Source organism: Triturus cristatus, chromosome 4_1, assembly GCF_964204655.1.
Source record: "Triturus cristatus chromosome 4_1, aTriCri1.1, whole genome shotgun sequence".
NCBI classification, from domain to species: domain Eukaryota; kingdom Metazoa; phylum Chordata; class Amphibia; order Caudata; family Salamandridae; genus Triturus; species Triturus cristatus.
The window spans coordinates 639,089,145-639,113,816 of record NC_140585.1 but is presented as its reverse complement, the minus strand read 5'-3'; positions in this window follow the sequence as shown (position 1 = coordinate 639,113,816).

Sequence of the window (24,672 nt, the reverse complement as noted above, 5' to 3'; positions counted from 1 at the left end):
TTTTCTTACGCCTGCTTCAGGACTGACTTAGCCATGATGTCCTATGGAAGGTGGATATCATGGCTAAGTATATGAGGGCCTATCATCAAGCTAACGCCAAACTTCGTGAGATTATCGCTGGGTTTCCACATATAATCTCAAGTTTGGCAGTTAGCACTAGGATTTTTATTGCTTTTGAGATAAGCGTTGCTAATAGCACGCTATCTCAGCGATAAAAATCCACGTTAGCCGGCGATATTTATCCCAGCGCTAAGTGCGCTTAGTGATAATTATCGCCGGGTGTTGCTGATATGCCCCTCATTTGGGTACATCGAATTAACCCACCCACTTTGAAATTCACACTGGACGCCTAGAATGCACGCTGAGCACTGGAAGCAACAATGAAGAGAATAAATCACCAATCAGAGTTGCAAGTCGAATTGCTGCGTTTATTGGCACGGTACGTTTTCGCTAGAAGATTAGGGGCCATATTATCAAGGATCACTGTTAATATTATCGCCGCTTTAGCGGCATGAAACCGCCGCTAAAGCGGCGATAATGGGCTTGATAATATGTCCTTGTGAATTCCCATAGAAGACCAGGTTCACACCAGAACCTGGGCTTCTATGGGAATTCACAAAGGAATATTATCAAGCCCATTATCGCCGCTTTAGCGGCAGTTTCCTGCCGCCAAAGCGGCGATAATGTTATCGCCGATCCTTGATAATATGGCCCTAGGTTATTTGAACATGACGATGCTATCAATTAGTGAGTAGTCTAGCATGGTGGCTCATACAACGTCACGATATCAATTGATAGCCTTAGTCAGCTTCTGGAGGTCCAGCAGTCCTTTTCAAACTTCAGAGATGTCCTACAATTTAATGCCCCGAAACAACTGATTCACATACTGGAAATAACACAGTTACGTCCTTATACATGGACCCAACCTTTCTGTCCAACAAGAGGATGGACCGGGAAGAGGACTCAGCCTCATGCCCAGACGAGTTGAAAAAGCCACCTTTGGAATATAAAATGAATGGTTCTCTTCAGTATCTCCAGCCTGAAATAGTTGAAGTTCAGAGATAGCTGTACCGTTGTCAAAGGAAAATAGGAGTTTACACAAGCTATTAGCGAAAGTTCCACTTCCTTTTGATGGGCCGCTCCAGGAACACTACGCCCTCTCCTTCTCCTGCCTTTTAACCTGTCATTGTTAAGGCAGGTTGTAGGAGTTTAAGGCTATAAGAAAAAACTGGATGAACTAAATAAAGAGCTAAATGAATATAAGGATAATCTCACCCAACAAAAAGTGCAAAAATTTCAAAAAGATCTCAAGAGGTTCTCCTACGTAAAAACCTATCCCTATTCGGATCCAGATTATACATCTCCACTAAGATCCGATTTGGATTCAGATGTATCTAGTATCGACTCTTCTGGCAGTAGCAATGCTAGTTCTGGAAGCGGCAGACAGAGACAAAGAGGGAGGAACAGGACACAAAATTATTGGCCAGTCTATGGGATGCATCAACCGCCTGGATTCCAAGGTTCTTTCAATTCACAACAACCTTATCCTATGTACGGATGGCAACCACCTTTTCCGCAAGCACCATTCCCTCAATCAATGTTCCCCCCAAATACCTTCAGACCGCCTTTTTTAGGCAGGGGCAGGAGAGGAAGGGGAAGAAGAAAGACCTTCAATCAAGTACATTGGGAAGAAGAGGATGCAGTGGGCAACCACACACGAAACAAATCGAAGGAGCCCCAAGCAGGAACGAGCAACAGCAGAGTCTAGTGACTAATCTTTCTACTAGACCACTGTCACTGATGGAAGAGAAGGTCCTCAATAAAGGCTTAGGTTTCGTCCCAACTGCACGTCTGGACAAGTTCCAACTACATGGCGAACTGGCAGGTTTCTTCAGGAAATTGCGGCTTAAAGCTTTTTTTGAGAAACAAGGAGAACCTACGGTAGAGGATCACAATGAAACAGGATTACGCCTAAAATCCACTTTTACCCCACCACCACATATGGTCCCAGTGGAGATTGCCACTTTGAACAGGCTGTGTTTAATGACATTGAAAACTTAGTCCCTAAACAAACTTTTCACAATTTGAGTAAGGAAGAAAACATGGCCTTGGACAATCTAAAATCTTGTAATACCATTGTAATAAAACAAGCGGATAAAGGCGGAGGAATAGTGATCCAGGATAAAGTGGCCTACCATGCCGAATGCCAGAGACTACTTTCTGATACTAAAAACTATCAAGTCTTACAAACTGACCCTACAAATGATTTAAAACAGGAAATTACATCATTGGTAGACGATGCTGAAACCAGGGGCTTTATCTCCAAACAAGAAGCTGCCTTCCTGTGTTCCAACGAGGGGAAAATCCCATATTTTTATATTCTACCGAAAATGCATAAGAACAAGATTCCACCGCCTGGAAGACCCATTGTATCGGGTGTAGGCTCTCTATTGGAACCTTTATCACGGTTCTGTGATTTCTTTTTCAAAACTTTGGTACAAAAAACCTCCACTTATCTACAGGACACAAAAAATCTACTCAAACTAATTGAAGACATCACAGTGGATGAGAATACCATTCTAGTATCCCTAGACATCGAGAGCCTCTATACCAACATCCCGCAGGATGATACTCTGAGGGTACTGAAGACAGCATTGGATGAAACCTCATGGACCTATAGCACACCAAAAGCCTTCATCCTGGATTGTGCAAGATTGGCCTTGAAGAGGAACTACTTTGAGTATGAGGGAACCCTCTTTCTTCAAATAGGAGGTACTTCAATGGGTAGTACCTTTGCGCCTAGTGTGGCAGGGCTCTATGTCTTCGACTTCGAAAAATGATTTATATTGGACACTCAGAACCCTTTTTCTTCCAACATTAGGTTCTGGAGGAGATATATCGATGACGTCTTTATCATCTGGCAGGGCTCTTTTGAGTCATTGACTGACTTCTGTGTATGGATAAACAAGTGTGATCACAATCTGAGATTTACCCATACGACTAATCCCAACACCCTTGTATTTTTGGATCTGGTAATTACCAAAGAGAATGACCATCTGGAGACCAGCACTCACCACAAACAATCTTCTCAGGTTTGAAAGCTTTCACCCGAGACCCCTGAGGGAAAACCTCCCTTATGGCCAGTACTTGAGACTACGCCGCAATTGCAGTAAAGTCACAGATTATCGTGCCCAAGCTAAGACTCTGACAGAAAAACTTTCCGACAGAGGTTACCCGAAAAACATACTTGATAAGTGCAAAAAGAGAGCACGTAACCAACCTAGGGAAGCCCTCCTTGAGGCCAAAATACAGAGGAATGATGAAACACCACTAACCTGTGTAACCACCTATAACACAGTGTCTAACCTCATGACTAAATCAATCAACAAGCATTGGTCTATTATCAATACTGGCAATTTACACTGGGAGAAACCTCTTTTCTCCTTTAAGAAAGCAAGGAGCTTGAAGGATGCCCTAGTGAATACACGCCCTAAGACCTGCCCACAAGAAGGTACCCCGACGGTAACCAATGCCTGGGGTCTACCAAACGTGGTGGGTCACTATCAATGCGGTAATTGTAGCGTGTGCCACCTGACTCAAAACACGAAGACTCTAGCCTTAGAACCAGGAAAAACGTGGAACCAGAGGACCCATACAAACTGTAACAGCACTAATGTGGTCTACCTTATAGAATGCCTGTGTAGTTTTAAGTACATTGGGATGACAAGTAGAAAGGTGAAGCAACGAATATGTGAACACCGCAGTACTATAAGGTGCAAAAGAATCACAACAAAACTAACTGAGCATTTCCTTGAGTTCAATCATACCACCATGATTTGGAATGGACTGTCATTGAACAGATTCAAGCAGGTGAAAAAACCCATGAACGTCTATTCGAGAAAGAACAGAGATGGATCTACAGATTATCCACTCATAAAAATGGGTTGAACGATAATATTCCGTGGAACACTGTCCTTTCCAGATGATTTGACTGTATCTTTGTCTCTCCCTCAGTCTTATTACTCCTCTTTAGGATATCCGGTACATTGTTTATCTGAAACTTTGGAAGAATTTTATTGTAAGTTTGGAGACACCAATGTACGTAATGTTGACTGTGGTGACAAAATTGATACTATCTTTCCCAATGTCCTGGCTGTCTTTCCCAGAATCTTGTTAATACTCTTCACTAGGGTGTCTAGCACGCTGTTTGTCCCAAATTGTGTTACAAGTTTGGGGACACTAATGTGAATGACGATTATTGTGTTGACTTAATGGAAACCACTTTCTCCGATTATTTGGCTGTATGTGAACTATGGTTTTCTCTTGTCCATCACTTTACGGATGCCTCTCCCAGTGTCTTGTTACTACTCTTCATTAGGGTGTCCAGTACGCTGTTCGTCTGAGATTTGGGCAAAATTGTGTTACAAGCCTGGAGGCACTAATGTGAATGACGATGACTGTGTAGACATAATGGAAACCATCATCTCCAATTATTTGGCTGTATGTGAACAAGGCTTTCTTTTATCCATCACTTTATGGATGACGTTAACTTTTGAGGGAATGACACCACGGGGTTAGGCACCTCTTTTCACATCTGTAATGAATGTGCCTTTGTCGTGTCTGAGCTCCGTTTTTGTACACAGAATTGGGTCACCACCGCCCTGACCTGACCTCACTAGCGTCACCGTTCATCACAAAAGATTTAATTTGTGTCCGTCAGCTTTCAATAAAGCATGATCCCTCTTGACACTTCACCATGGCGACCAACTATCACTTGCAGGCACGCCGGTTACATGACTTGTGTCACTACGCCCCCTGAGCACCGTCTCTAGGATGTTCATTATTTAGTTTGTGTGTGGAAACTCTCAATAAAGTACGATCTATGTTGACACCACACCATGGCAACGAATGACGATCACTAAGCACGCCGATCACGTGACCCGCGTCACCACGGCCCATGAGCACCGTCACCAGGAAGTACTTCTACCGCCCAGACGATGCATCTAGGCTTTCCTCGGGGAGTCGGTACGGGTCGGCTAGGGTAGGCGCAATTGCCGGTGTCCAGCTCCACAGAGTAAGTGAACTCTTTTTCCACATTATGGGGCCTCATGGATCTTTTCGGATATTTCCCCTGATGTATGCGGTCCCTCTGACCCTGCTTTACCGCGTTACTTCTTCCTGCAGATTATATTTTACTGAGCTGCCACCAGGACCCTGGCTTCCATGAGGTCCGCTATTACGCGTCTTACTGTAAGCTTTGTCTAATATTCCCCTCTCGTATCCATGTACACTTCACAACGCTACCACTATGAGCATGCATGCTTAAATTAGGCACGCATTTATCACTTTGCTTGATCGCTAATTCACCCACTTTGAACGATGAATGAAAGATTGGGTGCTTGGAGTTTTCCATTGGCATCAATTAATTCCTGTGATGTAACTCAAGAATTTTGCATTTCGCTAGCGTTTTTTCAAGCATGTGTAATTCCACGAATCACGATCACTTCATGGTCAGGTTTCCAGTAGTGAGTCTGGCTATTGGTTTTACCACTAACAACCGAAGCTTTCCTCTTTGGCTTTGTATGCTCTTGCTGCATACTCCTGGGAACACATCAAGTATTGCCTACATTGCAAACATTGTATTTGCACACGTAACACTGCGTGTGCCTGTAATTTTGTGCTTTTCTTTTACAGATTTCCCCCTGTCTTCGAATTGGATGACAGGCTACCTGACCGTGAGTACATGGTTAGGTCCTGGTGATCAAGAGTAGGGTACATCTTAGCGTATGTACACCGCTCGGGTCGCTACACTTGGTCCTGACGAAAACCTAAGTAATAGCACCACATAGGTTGAAACATGTAGACCGTTTTTTCTTTTTTTCACATTATTCCACTTTTAGATACCAATGGTCAATTTAACCAAGTAAGGTATCTCACTGTTGCTTTTAAAATGGATCAGTGACTCCAGAATAAAATTATTTTTGGTGAGTACATTTGGCCCATTTTTAATCCACTATTCACTCACATTGCACTACGAAGAACTACCAGCTCCACTGTAATCAGGTGTTGCAGCACACCTGGACGGCATTCGGCTGTTCAGGTGGGACCCCTATGATGAAGCATGTCACCAACCAGGTTGGTGAGTGAGGGGTCTTCTAAATAGAATTTATTTTTCTTCGTTTTGTGCGAGTGTTTCCCAGGATTTTCGGAGACTCTGACTAGCCTCCTGGATTTACTCCTTTTTGTGTTTTGCTTATATATCTTCAAGGGGACTAGGAGTATATCCCTCCATTTTTTGGATTTTTCCCTTTTCTCTCCTTATTGTTTTGTGTATACCTTTTTGGAGTTTAAACAAATACATTGAAAAGGGGAAAAAACTCATTGTCGACTACAGAGAAGCATAACTCCTTTGAGAGCACTGGCGCTATGGTAAAGCACCACCTACTGTCGCCTCAAAGGATAAGTGCCTTTCCCCAGCTCATTTAGTCTATGGGACAGATTCTTGGGCTTATTTACAAGCTCCTTGCGCCACAAGTACGCAAGTTTACCCATTTTAAAAGCGGCGCACTGGTGGCGCAAGGGGCTTGTAAATAAGCCCCTCTATGTTTAGACAAGTGACTGATTCAGAATGCGATTGTGTGTTAAGGATGCAAGTTCCAAAAATCTCCTTAGGAGCTGAAACCCCAGAAGATGGCACAGAGCAAATCTATTACATACATATTCTAGATGACACCATGAGTCAATTTCTATCTTTAGAAGAGTGTATTTCTCTTGAGTCATCCAATTGTACTATACAGAATTCATAATTTGCTGGTTTAAGTCAGGTCACTAAGATTAGTTCAAGAGGGATCCTTGTAAACAATAATATCTCTCTTATGGATGTAGACTTTGGGCATATTTACAAGGCTCCTGTGCCATCGCAGCGTCACTTTTTGGAGCACTCGTGGCTGCAAATATGAAGCATCCCTGCACTTTCCTCATGAAGATGGCTTGCAGCGTCACCCTGCGTCATTTTCTAGTAAATGTGCCCCTCTGAGTTTATCCTTTTGTCTTGGAACTTACGCCATTATATTTCTCTTGAGGTGAAAAAGATTGCTGCCCTCACATCAGTCACAACACCACTTGAATTCAGGTAACATTGATTCTATAAAATGGCATACATTCAATGATAGTTCCGTCAAAAGTCACCTAGGGGTTAGTGGAACCTTTGATTTTCGTTTGGAATATAAAAGGCTATTTGCCTGATGGGGCATTCAAATTGGTAAAGTTTTTCAGGACATTTATCCATCAGTATTCTCTTAAGAAGTGCTAGCCTGATTAAGATGAGCAGGCCCCAGCTCTCCAATACCAGCAAGGCCACTGCTGAGCCAAATACGTTTCTGGCAAAGACTGCACCAGGGGCAGCTTCTTGAGGCTTGTCTGAAAATCATTATTTTAATTAGGTGTGCTATCTTCAGGGACGTGGATATCACTAGGTCCAAAAAGCCAAAGCCCATCCACTATCTAATTATTATGCAGAACAGAAGTGATGTTCATTAGCCCATACTTTGGAACAGTGTAAGTAAAAGCCAGTGAAGGCCGCCCTCAGTCAAGCAGCTGACTCTCTTAATTAATTATTCACTAACCTCTACAATTTCTTTATTGTCATGTAATTGAGTGAGCTGGCACAACTTACTACAGGAATCTGGTACTTTTACCTTTAAGACAAAAATGTTATTTGCTGTTTCAGGCAACCTGGCTCTTGTAAACCCAAAGTCTTCCTGGGTATCCGGAGCATATTGATCAAGCAAAGAGATTATTATTTGGCATTCCACTGGGAGGTCTTTTCGTCTATATATCCACTGCAATGAGAATGGAGCTGAGGCACCTGTAACAAATCTACCACTTCTTACACATTTTATGCATTTTAACATACAAGGGATTGGCCAGGCTACCTTAGAAGGTGTTGATCAATGTACACCTCTTGCCATCACATAGTGTTCAAGGAAGCACCATACACACTTTTTTCGATCTGCGTAAGAGAAGTGCTTGCTTGATTAATGCTGCATTTTAGGTAACAATGGGTGGAGATTTTAATTTATGTCAGAAGTATCTTTTGACTGAACCAGAGATTGAAAGCTTGTGTGCTCTATTAGGCATCCCACTGTTCATTCTGACAATTCCAAAAACAATATTCAGTGGGGCATAAAATTCGTGACAGCATACCCATCCTAGATCATGTCCTGTACAGGTGCACTCCATCTGATACACCATGCAACTTCACTAAAATTTTCAGGCAACAACTTGCTGTGTTAAATTGTATCCTCTCTTCAATTCTATTCTGTCAGAAACTTAACTTGAAATATCATATTGTTTTAATTATACACCTCGCAAAACCAAAGGAAATGATGGACGGAATGTTGAACATTGCAAGCACTCACCCCCAGTCAACTGATCTGGGTTTAATCCATCACCGTTCTTTAGCCCACTCTGCCACCCCAGTTCAGACATGGCCATATGCAAATCAGTCTGACCCTGTGCCTCATGGGAACAGTCCAGCCTGAACTGCCAAGCCATGTCTTCTCTGGACTGGAAACAAGCTTCCTAGGACCGGTTTCTGGCATTTCAGCCGTCTTCAGCCAGGCTTGCTTGAATCCAGTGGCAAAGTGAGCAAGGGACTCACGTCTGAGCATACCCTGCCAACTTATGGCGAACAAAGCAAAACCAAAGGAAATGATGGACGGAGTGTTGAACATTGCAAGCACTCACCCCCAGTCAACTGATCTGGGTTTAATCCATCACCGTTCTTTAGCCCACTCTGCCACCCCAGTTCAGACATGGCCATATGCAAATCAGTCTGACCCTGTGCCTCATGGGAACAGTCCAGCCGGAATGCATTTTAACATACAAGGGATTGGCCAGGCTACCTTAGAAGGTGTTGATCAATGTACACCTCTTGCCATCACATAGTGTTCAAGGAAGCACCATACACGCTTTTTTCGATCTGCGTAAGAGAAGTGCTTGCTTGATTAATGCTGCATTTTAGGTAACAATGGGTGGGGATTTTAATTTATGTCAGAAGTATCTTTTGACTGAACCAGAGATTGAAAGCTTGTGTGCTCTATTAGGCATCCCACTGTTCATTCTGACAATTCCAAAAACAATATTCAGTGGGGCATAAAATTCGTGACAGCATACCCATCCTAGATCATGTCCTGTACAGGTGCACTCCATCTGATACATCATGCAACTTCACTCAAATTTTCAGGCAACAACTTGCTGTGTTAAATTGTATCCTCTCTTCAATTCTATTCTGTCAGAAACTTAACTTGAAATATCATATTGTTTTAATTATACACCTATCATACTTGACATAAAAGTGTCAAGACATCGCAGCATGTGGAAATATGCCGCAAACTGTTCAAATCAAAGGAGTTTAATGGCCTCTTAACGTTGAGAATGTATTTGCTCTGTGGAAACTCAGAGAATTGCGGGACATTATCTAAGGAATTTATTGAAAAGCTTATTCCCCTGAGGCTAAGGTTACCAGCTAGTCAAAATTACTACTTCAATCTCACCTCCATAATAAAATACGCTTTCACTGGACGGTAGTCAGAGACACAAAAGAGTGGATCATGAAAAAGAAGAGGCAGATATGAGTTAGAGAAAACATACTTAGGCTGGAAAACAAAAGTAAATAGAGAAAAAATGGAAGGAGATGTTACCAATTTCAAAGGAAAAGGATCAACAGCAATGATTTAAAATAAATTAGACAAAACAGATACCAGTAGAGAAACCAACAGTATTAATCATGACAAATGGACAAGCCACATAGATTTCCTGTCCATTATACTGCTCAGGCTCACCCATAGAGGATGCCTATGGGCGCGCAATCTCTTCCTTCATTTAGGTTCGATCCCTGTGGAGAGTACCAAAAATTTCCACCCTGTTTTAGCACTGCTTTCAACATCCGTCTTCAAAAATTATGAATATTTTAGGCTCAAATTGCATAATGCCTCCTATAGCACAGCATTTGAAATTTCAATGCTACTGGATTCTTGAGGGGCTCGACACTGCACCCTGTATTCATGAAATATTGAGAAATTAGGTTGTTGGTTGACTATGGTGTTAGCCCTGGTCAAGCAGCAACCACAATCCTTGACAGGGGAATGTACAAGCAAACCCCAAATCAACCTGTGTTCATACCCCTGGTAGCTTGGCACAGATAAGTCAGGCTTAACTTAGAGGCTATGTGTATAGTATTTGTGCAAAACTTCAAACAGTAAAAGAGTGAATCACCACACAAATAGGATCCCACACCAGGTTAGAAAAATAGAGCAAATAAAACAAGGCCAAAAATCCAACCGGTAAAACCGGAGTTAGGAATTTTTAAAGAATAAATGTAAAATAATGCCTAAGAGCATAATGCACCAATCATGGCTAACTGGTCGCGCTGGACCAGGACAAAGTCAAAAGTTCAAGCCGACCACGATGGAAGTACAGATACAGTCATGTCAGATACAGTCCCAGATAAGTTGTGATGAAGTTTTACTTTCTCAGGTGTTGTACCAAGAGTCCTGTTCATGTTAGAGAGGGTCACAAGGAGAGTGTAATAGGTGGTAGTCCATGTGATGTGACAAGCAGACCTGGCATTGTGGACAGGAGGGCTGAAGCATTATGCTGGCAGTCTGCCATGGACTGTTGATGCTGCTGTGTGAAGAGATGGGAGGGCAGCCGCTTGCGCTGGCATTCAATGCAAGTAGCATGGTCTTGGTGTGAATGAGCCCGTTCGCAATCAAGACGTACCCAAAAGCTTGATTTATTAGCCTGTGCGTCACACTAATGGTCCAGGGCCTGTGGCATCCTGTAGGGGTCAGAAACTCCATGCAGCTGGATCCAGGAGCTGGATGGGAAGCCTTTTATGTCCCTGAGGTGCAGATCAGGAGACCAGCAGACTAGCACTTGGAGTCACTAGATTCAAGATAAAGTTCAAGATAAAGTTGCTGGTCCAGTTCTCATTCTCCATGCAAGCAGGCAGTGGGTCAGCACACCAGGGCAGCATCCTTTAGAGCAGAAGTCCAGCAGAGTGGCAGGCCTTGTAGCAGCACAGTCATCTTTCTTCCTGGCAGAGTATCCACAGTTTCAGAAGTATACTCAGGAGTTGGTGCCTGTGGTTCTTCTTTCATACACTGCTTCCTTTTTGCCGCTCAAGTAGATTTTTACTTGAGCAGCAGCTTTTTCAACGCAAACAGATGGTTTCGCATCTCGAGCGGTCGCGAGCATATGCGACCACTCGCAATGAGAAATCTGACCGCCCACTTTGAAAAGGAGGTTGATTTTCCTCGCTTGCACTCGCCAACTTGACGTTGAAGAACGCGAGCGAGGGAAAAAACTCTGCGTGCTCCGCGTAAGGCGGAAAACTCTGCAAACTCCACAAGCGGAGCGGAGTTCACCACCCAGACTTACTTTGGATGATGGTCAGAGGGATATGTTGTGGATAAACTGCAAAGGTAGGACATTGATAGTAGACCTCCACAAAAGATCCAGGGTCTGTATACTTGCACGTGGGTGCAAATAAAATGTGGCAACGTATCATCATTATCCAAAAGTATTTAAACACATAGGGGCCTGAAGAAGGGGTGCATTCCCTGATTTGTAGCTTCTACACTACAGTTCAGAGTCATACCCTACTGAAACTTATGTGACAACACCCACAAATGCTGCAGTACACATATTATACAGCAGTACCCCGAACTTCAAAGAACACTTAATAAGCTAGATGATTTTAATCTAGATAATCCATCCTCTGTAGATGATCAGCAGTAAAACAATACAGAAATTAGGTTTGCATGAAGATTGTCAATGAAACTATAGATTCTACATGCACTTATCCTATCTCATAATATGTTTCCTGTTTGAAAAGGGTCTAGTGTAACATCTTCTGGAACATTTTCAATCTCTCGCACTCCACAAGTCAAATCCAACTGAGAATGGAGTTTGGGCTTTCAAGGTAAAATCTTACCACCATAGCTTAATACATAAAAACTTTGCCACTGACTTAAGTCCCATCGACTAAGGTCATTAGATGCAGGCACAATTAAAAACATAGCCCTGAATTAGAGTTTGGCAGATGGGTTACTAATGGCAATGTAACTCATTACAAGTGCATTATATTATATTTTATGGCCCTTGTAATAAAGCTGATGGCATATCCATCCTATTGTGGTGGAGTAGCCAGTCTGCCCAACTCAAAATCAGGCCCTTAGTCTGTTACAATATCCAGAACAATACGAAAGTGATTGTTAAATAGAGACAGCATGAATGCAATTGGATGCCTTTGACTCCTGCAGAGACAGCATTTTCAAGTCTCATTTAAAGATGTCTATATTTGATCCACCAAACACTCAAAAAGTGATAGGAGAAATCTTTGCAGTTTGTCTAACCACTGGCAATTGCTCACAATAGCATTCCAACTCATTGTTTTGTCACGCCACCTCAGATTAGATCGAGCCATATGTAAATGAGTCTTGGTCCTGCAACCATACAGTGTCTACCTTGACCTGCCAAGCTAGGTCATCTCCAAACTGGAATGCAAGCAACCAAAGACTGGTTTTGCTCAGATTGGGGCTTGTCTGTCAGGTGAAACATGGTTCCAGTGGCAAGGAACCCACATCTGGGCATATCCCATGGTTGGAATGCTACCCTGAGCAATTGCCAGTGGTTATACCTATTTTAAACATTTCCCCCAATTCTTTCTTTTGTGTTGGAAGTAATGCCCTATGTGGCTATGTTTATGCCCAGTCATTCATCCCATGCTCCCACTATCATTGGAAACAAGCTACACCCGTCTGAAGAACCCCAAACAAGTGTGAAGCAGATCTTGGCCTGCTTGTGTTTTACTTCAGGTAGGACCTGGACTGGCAGTTTTTGCCTAACTATTCCTTTTGGAGTCAGGTCAAGACTGATTTGCATATGGCTGGGAACCAACTTAAGTGGCGTGACGGGTAAAAGAACAATGAGTTGGAATGTTAGCTAATCGCATACCAGAAGTTAGGGTTAATGCAAGCATTCCTCCCATCACCTTTTGTGTAATATTTGATCCAAAGCATTAGGTCGAGTACATTGGACTACAATGAGTTTAGCTTAAGGAAAACAATGGTTAATATAGTTTCTTCTTATGAGATCAGGATGTAGCAGAAGGACGTGAAGGAGGCTGTAGGCCTCAAATTTAATCTATTTGCGTTTACTTTGAACCTCATTACTTGAGCTCAAAAGAAACTGCACCAACTTTAAAAAAGAACAAAACAACCACTGACTTTGTTACAGAACATTTGAATTTGTTTTGCCTATTTTATGCATTTCCGAGCATCTTCAAATCGAGAGTCGATTTTGTCTTCCAACTCGACTCTTAAAGTGGGGATTTCGGACAAACAAGGGAGTTATCAATGTTTAGTTCATTATGACAAGCCATATGCCCTGTCTCGAGCAATGAACTGTTTTTTGGCTTGGTTAATATTAAGATATTAGATTACACGTGCTTATGAGCATTTTTAGGTCTAGCCTAGGCTGCACGCATGCCCTGTCTGGAATACCTATTGTATTGAATAAAGGACTTTGCTCCTGCCTGCTGGTTACGATTGGCTTAGTCCAGTATCTGTCATCTTTGCTTCCTCCTAGGTGGTTCACACAGCGATACCTCACTTCGGTTTTTTGCATGCTTTGTCTGTTGTTGGGGAGAACTCTATTTGTAATTGCAGCAGCACGGCACACGATTCACAGCCACCAGTATTCAGTGTATGCCAGACCATTATTAATTGTATGTGTTATATTGGAGAAATGCTTTATTTTCATTCACATCGCTCACACACACGACCCTGTGCCACCGCAGACTTCCCCTTGTGTGCGCACGTCTCAGGGATGACCTCTGCTGCTTTTTCCAATAGTTTATTACTTTTATTACTATGTAAGTAAAATATTGCATACTTTACTAATTTGAAGCCAACCTTGAAATAAACACAGCTTTGTTCTGCCCTCTTCCTTCATAGTCCTCATGGTGTTTTGACTTGCTGCGTGCTTATCGCAAGTAGGATGTTATTGTTTTGCGCTCGCTTTTCTGTGTTATTACTGCTGATGAGCAAATTTTTTCCAGGCTATTATCTCATTGAATTTTGCTTTGTTTTGTGTTTAATCGTTGGATATATATTTCCCAGAAATAAACTTAGTGAGTATATTCTTTCAGGAAGGTTACTTGCCTAGTATCACAGTATGTTCAGCTGATGCCAAAACTCGAACCCGTTTCCACAGCTCCAAAGTTGGCTGCTCAGGCCTTTACACAACATCCTCTTTAGATGTCACTGAATGTGTACAAAAGCTATTCGGTGACAGTAGCAGTAAACAATGAAAAAAAATACTGTATTCAATCAGATAGAAGCACATGTACAAATAATATCTATCTGCTGCACCACATATGCTTCATTATTAGGTCTCGTCTAGCGTTGGAGCACGAATGCGTTGCCATCGCTTTGCGAGGCATGAAGTATACACTATATTGTGGAAGCTTCGTGGAAGCTCCTCCCACTCTCCAGCCCATCTTCTTCATTGGCCTAGGTTATAAATGCTGCCTTCCGATTGGTTTTAAGCTTGGTAGTCCCTCCCCATGACAGCCCTGTCAGTCATTTGTATCCTTCCGTGGCTACTGGCCCCTTTCCTCCGAGCACTATTTTCATCCTGTGCCTTCCCCCCCGGAGTCCGTGCCTTCTCGTCTCCTCGCCCCTAGTCACATATCGACTCTTTTGTATGTCTTGACACGCTGTGCGTTTGACCACTCTGTTGCCCTTGACTCCACCTCTTTCCTCGCTCCCATCTGCTGTCCGAGGAGATGTCATCCCACCAAGTACAACTTCCATCATGGTGGGAGAGCATTATCTGAGGGGAGACATGCCACCCATACGAATAGAAACTTGTGAACAGCTCTGTAGCACCAAATGACGGGGTCCTTCTGAAAGCGCCCGGGGCAAGATGTGCGGTAGCTGATGGATGAAGCAGCAGTCCTGCTCATGCTGCCCCATGCAATGCAGCTGATCAACAGAGCAGCGGCACCCCATGGTAGGCACACTGCCTGCCCGCATCGCAGCACATGAACAGGGCTACCTGACTTGACATTCCGCAAACCGCTAAAACGGTCCTGGGAATGGACTGCGAAATCTGTTGCGTGCGACAATAGCTTCAGCACAGAAGCCAGAACTGCTGAAGACTCGTCATGCACGTCAGATTGTGAACACATGTCAGCTTCTGAAAACAGCGGTAGCACCCCACCTAAACACCGTCTCCCTGCTTCCTGCGGGTTTTCTCCTGTCCTATACCGGATTTATGGTCTTTCGATAGGTGTCCTGTAGGTGGCCATGAGGCGGGATCCCCCTTCACCCCTAGACGAGACCAGCCGTGGAAAGGTGCATCTCGGCCCAGACTGGACACGTGACAAGGTAAGCGAGGAGAAGCAGGCATCTCCGAGGCAGAGGTGCGAAAGACGATGTCAGGATCACAAGTTGAGGGAGAGGCAGCAGTGGATGAGCCGGGAGTCCACAACACAGTGCAGAAGGCTGAGAACTGACCTGCGGGAAACATCCCTCTTCTCACTGGTAAATAACTGTTTCTTGTACTCTATCACTATCCCACTGTTTCTCTTACTTTCTCATTTGCATTACTCCTACAAGATGATATTTCCTCTGCTATTTCCTTTACTTTCCCCTTGTGCGTGTTATTGGCTCTCCTCTTGTGGTTCCGCTTCTCTCCACCTACCATTTCTCATATTATTGTTGTTTTTTCACTTACACCCATATTTGGTTCGCTCTCTATGCTTCCGCTCTCTATCTCTTTGGTGATCATCGACTTGTGTTGTTACTATGTCCTCTTGTTTCTCTCTCCTTTCCATAGCACTTACCAATCCCTCCTTTCATTCCCCGATGTTCTCATTATGCCTTTGTCACCCCTTTCATTCCATCCTTGCCTTTTTTTAACTCTTCTCTTGCGTCCCCCCCCCCACTGTTCTGCCTTTAGCTCCGGCTTCTGCGACAGCTATTGCTTTCTCTTTCCTACCACTTCCTGTGTTTCTCTTGACCTGCAGCTTCTCCCTTTCACATTGCGTCTCTTTCACTGCTGGTTTATCTTGCCCTATACTGTTGCTCTCCTCCGCTATTACCTCACTGCATCAGTAACTCTCTTGTTTTTCCTTCTGTCCTTTCCGTTGCTCTCCCCCAGCTGTTTCTGCCCCTCCCCATTTGCCTCTCCTTTTGCTCCCCCACTGCTGTTTCGATGTCTTCCCCTCTAGTCCATATCGTATTTTTTTGTTGCCGTTTTTATGTAGCGCAAAGTCAACCCAAAGGTATTGGAGTGGTTCACATGAGCACCAGTTACATTACACAAGTACACGTTCATTTTTGGTAGGTCTGGGGAGATTAAGTGATTTGCCAAGAATCACAGGATGTTGAGCCAATGCCAAGACTCGAATCTGGTGGTTCCCCAGTTCCAAAAGCAGCAGCTCTGCCATTACGCCACATCTTCGCTCTCCTTCTCTACTCTTTTTTCTCCCAATGCTCCGTCTGCTGTTGCCCTATCCTCTGAAAATTCCGTGACCTCATCTTCCCTGCTGTTCCTATATCTTCCCTGTTACTGTAGTTTCCCTCCCACCCCACCGCACCGTCTAGCTCTGCTGTTTCTTGCGCCCTCCCTTTGCTGCTTCTTGACCCATTCTCTCTGTAAATTTGCCCCCTGTCCTGCTGTTGCTCTTCCTTTGGTGCCTGTCATCTGCTCTCTGTCTCCTCTGCTGGTACCCTTTAACGTTCAACATATCTGCCACTCTTCCTCCATCTGCTTCTCCCCACACTTTTCTCTTTCCCTTCTGTTTATATCTCTCTGCCCCAATGACTCTCCCTATTATTTATCGCTTCTATTATTGTTTCCTTCTCTTTCCTCACCCAGGAGTTCTCTGACTGTTTTTGTCTTCAATTTCCTGTTGTTGTTTCTCTTCCCACCTCCATAGTTTCTCTTTTCCATACTGCTGTTATGTTCGCCAGGATGCACTTTATATTTTTTTCGTCTTTCATCCTTATACCCTGCAGTTATCTCACCCTCTGCCACTTATTTGTCTCTTCAACAGTATTTTCTGGTTTTGCGTGCTGCTCACAATCCACCTTTTCACCCGAGCTACAGTTCTCTGCCTTTCGTCTAGGGTTATTGGGGACCGGGGTTGGAGGGAGGGGAGGGTAGGGGGTTTGTTCTCAACCCCTCCTTTCAGGGCCTTCTTCACTACTCTTTACATACTAATTGCTGCTGTCTCTTGCCCCTAGCCTGCCTCTGGCCCACTCTCTTTGCTTATCGACCCATGGTCCCGGATGTCATTCCCTCGATCCATGACTAGCGGTTTATCTGACCATTAATCTCCAAAGCCACATCAACTCTACTCCCCCCCAACCCCCTCTACTGTTCACCTACCTGCACTGTCAACCAATGACATTCTACGTTTCCCCAACCTCTGCTTGGTATACCCACCTCTCTATTCCTATTTTCCACCCGTCCCTCTGTACAGCTAGCCTACCCATTGCTAAATGCCATCTACCTCTCCCCACTGTCCACGCATCCCTCTTTGCTTTCCCCAGATTTCACTTCTATCTACCTATCTCTCTATGCTGTCCACCTATTCTTCTCTGTTTTCCACCTACCCCCTGTACAGTCAGCTCATCCATTCCTACTATCCACCTATCCTACCCTATAGTCCATTCACCGCTCTCTACTGTCCATCCTTGCCTCTCTGCTGTCTTCCAAACTCTCTACTTTCCACCCATATCTTTAAAACATCCACCAGTTCCTCTCTGGCATCTACCCATTCCCCTCTACTGCCCTAAACCTCTCTTTAAGTCTACCCATCTCTCTATGCTGTCCACCTATTCCTCTCTGGCGGCCACCCATACAATTTTGCTGCCCCAAACCTCTCTTCTGTTTGGAGGTTGAACTAGGACACAGAGGGACAGACTCAGAATAATGGTTTATGGAGAGATACAAAAACATGCATACGAAAACGTCGAATGCAAATAACGATAACTTGAAAACGCACTGTGCTGACCACTTGGTTAGCTTTTGGGTACTTCATTTATTTTCTTTTATTGCTGGTGGATATAGACCTCTGCACCATAATGTATTCAATCAACGTGATTCTAAAAAATAATAAAGTGCCATATTGTGCCTTGGAAAATAGTTCAGTTTCCCAATACTTGCAGTGTAGCAAACTTCTGAGAATGAGGAGTGCTCCGCCGACAGTACAGTAATGGGTGATTTAGCAGATGGGTTTAGAATGTAGTGGAAAAAAATGATGTCTTTATGGCAAAGTAGAGCAATATACAAGAATACATCTCCAACTTTTTTTAATTGGAGGATGAATGGGGGAGCTGTGTGGTGGTAGGCTAGTGCAGAGTTTGAACACACACCATAGACTTATTTGTGAATTTTTATTGTGCATAACTTCTATTAATGTCTATTAATAGTGTCCACTGCCCAGCACTGAAAGAGGCTAGAAATACATATTTGCTTCCTTTAATATAAAGATTTACGGTGGACTCTCCTCAGGATTTGATGGACTTGCTGCAAAACCCACCGAATACATTTGTGTGTTTTGTAGTGTGCAGATTTAAAAAATGTTTTTCACCTGTTTATCGAATGGATGTAATATTATTTGGACTTATCAATGATGAGGAACATTTTATGTATTTTGATTACCAATCTTTTTAATATGCTGATTGCAGACCGCGAGGTATGTCAAAATCAATAAAAAAATAAACTCGAAACTTCATTGTGACAAGCAGAGGAAACCTGAGATGGTTAGTGCAAGGGAATGACCTCTGTTAGTTAAAAGTTTCCTTATGTGAAAAAAGGGCACTACAGGGACAGGGATGCTGGTCTTGGGTGAGCTAAAGGAACAAGAAGAGAGCAGCAAGTGGGAGCTTTGTGGGTCCTCCTAAGTGTGCCATTTGATTGGTAGGAAAAGGCTTGAGGGACGTATCAGGTGGCGTATTGTGTTTTCTTTACGTTGGTGTAGGCGTTTAGTTGAGGAGGAGTGGCATGGAAGTGCTACTGGCTGTGTGTGTACTCGGGCTAGGAGTTGGGCTACTGTGCTGCTTGTTTGTGTGATGCTCTGTGTAAGGCTCAACCGAGTCTGTGTATGAGCAGGGGGTGGAGAAAGTTTTGGAACTCCATGCAAATCACGCAGTTTGGTGCTTATTTTCCCTCCATGTTAAAGAAGAGTAGATGTTTCAGCACACAGGCTAATGTGCTGCATAGCTAAATACATAGAAGGTCCCAAAGGCGCGACTGGTTGCATTGCAAATGCTTGTTTATTGTCTCATTACCATCACTATTACTACGATCTCTCAGCTATACAATGAAGTGCAATATTCTAACAAAGTATATTTTCATACAATGGTTGGATTAATCCTGATGCTGTTGTGCAAAACATTTATTTATTTTGGTGTAAATGCATGTCGTTTTTCCAGAGCCTGACTTACTGATTTTACTGTTAAAAACGTTTCCCAAGTCAGTGTGAAGGTTCCGATAAATAGATTTAGGGCCAAGTACTGAATATCTGCTGCCAACAACATGCATATATGTCGGTATGATAAAAGATATAATTTCTGGCCTGGCTCTGTTAGATTTATTTTCATGCATTGTTTTAAGATGTCCGTGGAACCAACACAGCATAATACTGGATCTTCCTCAGTTACATGCAAAATCAGAGGGGTTGGTGCAAATACTTAGTCCTCATTCGTAGAAGGTACTAGAGCGCTTTACATCCACACCAGTTACATTACTCAAGGACACATTCATTTCGCATAAGGCATGGGGAGATTAAGTGATTATGCCAGAATCACAAGTTGGTCAGCCGATACTCTAACCCATTCCCCAGCTCCAAAGTCGGTTGCTTCTACCTTTATGCAACATCCTCTTCAGATGTTACTGAATGACTTCAACAGCTATTTCCTGAAAGTAGCAGTAAACAATCAAAATAGTTATTCTATCAGATAGATGCATATGTATAAATCAAATCAACCTCCTGCACTATATATGCTTCATATTTAATGTAATTTGTGCTATGTATATATATATATATATATATATATATATATATAGATATATCCACGCTTCCAGTCCTCCTTCTTACAAGAAAAGACTCTGGTTTTTTAGCGTTGTGAGTCACAATAAATCTTGACCCGACCCCGTGAGTGCTGTGTCTTTTCTTGTAAGAAGGAGGACTGGAAGCGTGGATATTTGGCGGGCGCACCCCCCGCCCAACAGCACCCGTTCGAGAGTGCGAGACACTGGTGCGAGTGCAGCGTGGATATATATATATATATATATATATAGATATATATATTCAACACCAAAGAAGCTCCTTCTGGTTGCTGGGACCCAAGGGAGTTGGCGCACACGCCGGCGGAGCACACCGGAAATCAAATCCCAAACAGTTCGAAATAACGTGCGCTCTCAGGAACAATGAAGCCAACAGATGTAGCGGTACAACGGGTGTTTATTCACAACGCGTTTTGACTTTGCCAAGTCTTGATCACGTGAATGTTTGTGCTGCAGTGACAATTGATTAAATAAAAAAGAAGAAGGACAGGGCTGTGAACACAAATGAAGGGCCACCGTTCATAATACTGGGTCATCATGGCAGACATATTGGAATGGTCACAATAAAATAATAAGCATTGACATAAAATGAAATGAAAATGACTGCGTAAGTGAATCCAATGTAACTGACAAGGAATATAACAACAAATGTATGGTGTTTTGCACGATCTGTAGAAACGAAATATTGGCAAGTGCCTGTGACACAACAGATGTAACAGGTGCTTGTAAACAAGACCATGGTGTACACAGAGTAAGGTACCCAGTCCATATTTCCATGTGGAGAAAGTACAAGCAAATTGCAAAAGAGCAAGGACGTCACCCATGTAGACACAAAGTCAGGACAAGTGTCCCTCAAGCCATGACCCAATGGCACGGCACAGAAAGAACACGATGCAATGCAAGAGAGATTGTATGTGTTCCCCAAGTGGGGCTAACCGTATTGATGGTCAAGAGGTGATCCAGATTTTTCACACGCCCAAATGTCCAGAACTAGTGGTGATATCAGTGAAAGAAAGGGGGGAAGAGGGTAGGATGCCCGTGCAGAGTGAGTGCTGGTGTTGGGGCCCCTTCCTCTCCTCCTGAAAGAAATAAACAAAATCACATTTAGAAACAGAATAGAAGTTTAAACTTTAAAACCAACTGCATTTGCATAAGAATTTAACAATGCTAGTACATGTTCTAAGAATGGAAAGAGAGAAGGACGAGAATGACAGAGATGACATAACATAGTCAGAATAGCAGAAAGAGACTACTATATAGGAACTAATGTTGAGAAGGCAATATTCAAAGGATGATAGGAGCAGTTTCAAAACGAAGAAGAAAAGAAATCAAGAAATTCTAAGTCAAGGTTAAGAAAAGGTTTAGAAAGACTAATTGAGCAGAATTAGTCGGGAGAGAGAAGAGAGTTGGGAGAGAGAAGAGGGTTAGGAAAAAGAGGTTAGAAAGTAGAATTAGAAAATTAGAAAACGTAAATGGAGAAAGGTAACTCAGTCGACTTCTACACATTCTTGATCCACTATAAACCGGAAACAACATGAAGAACATTTCAAAAACAAGGCTAACATTGAAGATCTATCATTCTCTCAAATGTATAGCTAATTCTTCGTCCTGGTTGAGACCGCCAGGATCCTTGGTCTGGAAATCTACAATGTATTTAGATTCCCTCTGTCTCAGCCTCAGTACCCTGTCGCCTCCCCTGGGATTGCCTAAGACTTGTTCCAAGATAAAATATCTGAGTAGGGTAGAATCAGAGAAATGGTAGTCCCTGTAATGTCGTGCGACAGGATATTTCTCATCTGCATGAGTGATAGCTCTACTGTGCTCGAGTACTCGCTTCTTCGCCTGAAGAGTGGTGCTCCCTATGTACCACTTATTGCAGGGGCATGTAATCACATAGATGGCAAATGTGGTGCTACAGGTGAGGAATTGTTCAATTTTCTTGGCTACACCGTTGTAAGTGGTTGTTTTGAGGAAGGTACTCTGTTTGCATGCCTTGCAATGACCACAGGGAAAAAATCCCTGCAGACCATGTGTGTGTTTTTCAGGGTATGTGGTCACATCACTGCGTACCAACATATCCCTGATGTTTTTCCCTTTCCTGTATGTGATACTGGGTCGGTTGGGGATACTGGTGCCAATGATGGTGTCGTTTTTGAGAATGTTCCAATTTTTGGTCAAGATATATTTAATGTCATTCGAGTTGGTGTTGTAGGTCATAATGATGCGTGTAGTGTCACCATCTTCTCTAGTTACCTGAGTGGGTTTATCTGCCAATGTAGAAAGCCTAGAGATGCCATTGGACCTGTCTCTGGCTCTGTTAAGTACCCATTTGGGGTATCCTCTGTCCCTAAAATGCTCAAACATCTCATGACTCACTTGAAGATATGCTTCCTCTGAGTTACAGTTCCTTTTTGCCCTCATGAGCTCACCAAAGGGGATACTCCATTTGAGAGTCTCTGGGCGGCTGCTCAATGCATGAAGGATACTTTTCCCAGCCGTGGCCTTTCTGAAAAGGGTGGTGCGTAGTTGGTTATCGATGATGTCAATCTTGACATCCAGGTACTCAGCCCCTTTGTTGCTTACATGTCCCGTGAGGACAATGTTGTAGGGATTCAGGTTAAGACATTTTATGAAATCAAGAGCTTCATCCCTACTGCCTTCCCATATGATGAATAAATCATCTATGTAGCGCATCCATCTGGTGACATGTGCAAAAAATTGTGTGAGCTCTTGTTTGGTCAGAATGGTCTCTTCCCAATATCCCATGAACAGGTTGGCGAAACTTGGGGCAAAGCAAGAACCCATCGCGGTACCTGTCGTTTGCCTGTAAAGGGTACCGTCGAACAAGAAGATGTTGTTGGAGAGACAGAAATCTATCATCTCCAACAGCATCTTGCTGTGTTCCCTGAGTCTGAGAGGTCTTTTGCTAAGAAAATGTTCACATGCATTCAACCCATGTTTGTGGTCAATAATGGTATATAGAGATTGGACATCCAGTGTGATGAGGAAGAACTCCTCATTCCACTGGATGTCTTGGATCTTAGTGAGGAAGTCCTTAGTGTCCCTCACATAACTGGGTAAGGCCATGACAAATTCCCTCAAGAAATGGTCCACATATTTTGAAACATGTTCAGTCACGCTCCCTCTGGATGACACTATGGGGCGCCCCGGGGGATCAGTGGGGTTTTTGTGAAGCTTAGGCAGTAAATATAGGACAGGGAGTACCGGGTGATCATTTTTCAGGTATCTATACTCCTCCCATTCTAAGATCCCTTTGTCCTTCCAAACAACAAGTTTGTCCCATAACTCTATGATGCTGAGGTTGTATATCTCCGTAGTAACAGAGATATAGTTGTAAGAATCACCCAGCTGTCTCTGTGCTTCAGCAATATATTTGGCTCTGCTGAGAATGACAACGTTGCCACCCTTGTCAGCAGGGCGTACCACCACACTGGTGTCGTTAGCAAGATCATAGAGAGCCTGTCTCTGATCATAAGAAAGATTATTGTATTTAACACTGCTTTTCTTAGTTCTAAAAGTACACAAAGCTTTGGCAACGCAGTCATGGAATGTATCAATGTTGTCATGTGGAAGGGAGGGGAGAAACGTGGATTTGGGTTTAAAACCAGACAAAGCACTGTCATCGGTGATGACACCATATTCTTCTCGGATCTGGGTGTTACTGGTCTCAGGAATGTTGCTGTCATCAGCACTAGTAGGGTTGCGGATAGGTCCACCGGTGGTACTCGTTCCCTCTTGTTCTAATTCAATGAGGTTGATTAAGGTATCTATATCTCCGGTAGAGATCTCATTTTGTCGTCTCGGAATGGGTGATTTCGTCTTAGTGTGGTTGCCTAATCTTTTGAGAGGATGCCATTTCTTGAGTTTTAACTTTCTGGTGAATTTAAACAAGTCTATCCTGGCCTCTGTAAAGTTGAAAGATCTGGACGGACAGAAGGAGAGACCTAAGCATAGAGTCCTTTTTTCCAAATCCGTCATCGCCCTGTTAGATAAATTAATGACAGTTTTGTTTACCATTATCATATCCATTATCGCATCCTTCTGGAGCGGGTTCTGTAGTTTCCCATGCCGCCCCTCGCTCTGCCTCTTCTCCCATCGCTGTTGAATTCTATTTCTTCTATTTCTTCGCTTCCTCGTCCTCTGCCCCGTCCTCGACCCCTCCATCCTGATGAATTCTTCGCCGGAGCCTCTTTTATCGTGCGCCTGCTCCGGCGCAGGTGACGATATTCTTCTAAAAAATTCACTTGTCGAGTTGGTATGTCGGAGTTGTTGGAGTCTTCAGTTGAGATATCCGATTCAATCTCGCTGGCCGTGGACGTTGATGGTGTCTGCTCTGTTACCCTCTCTTCCCTCGTTGGTAGAGATTTCTCCTTGTTCTCATAGAGATAATAGTATTTACGACTGAAAGTGAGAATTCTCCCACTCTCATAATCATTGTAGTCCCTATTCATTTTTCTCTCCTTGCGTGCTTTGATCTCTTCTTCATGTTTTTTCAGC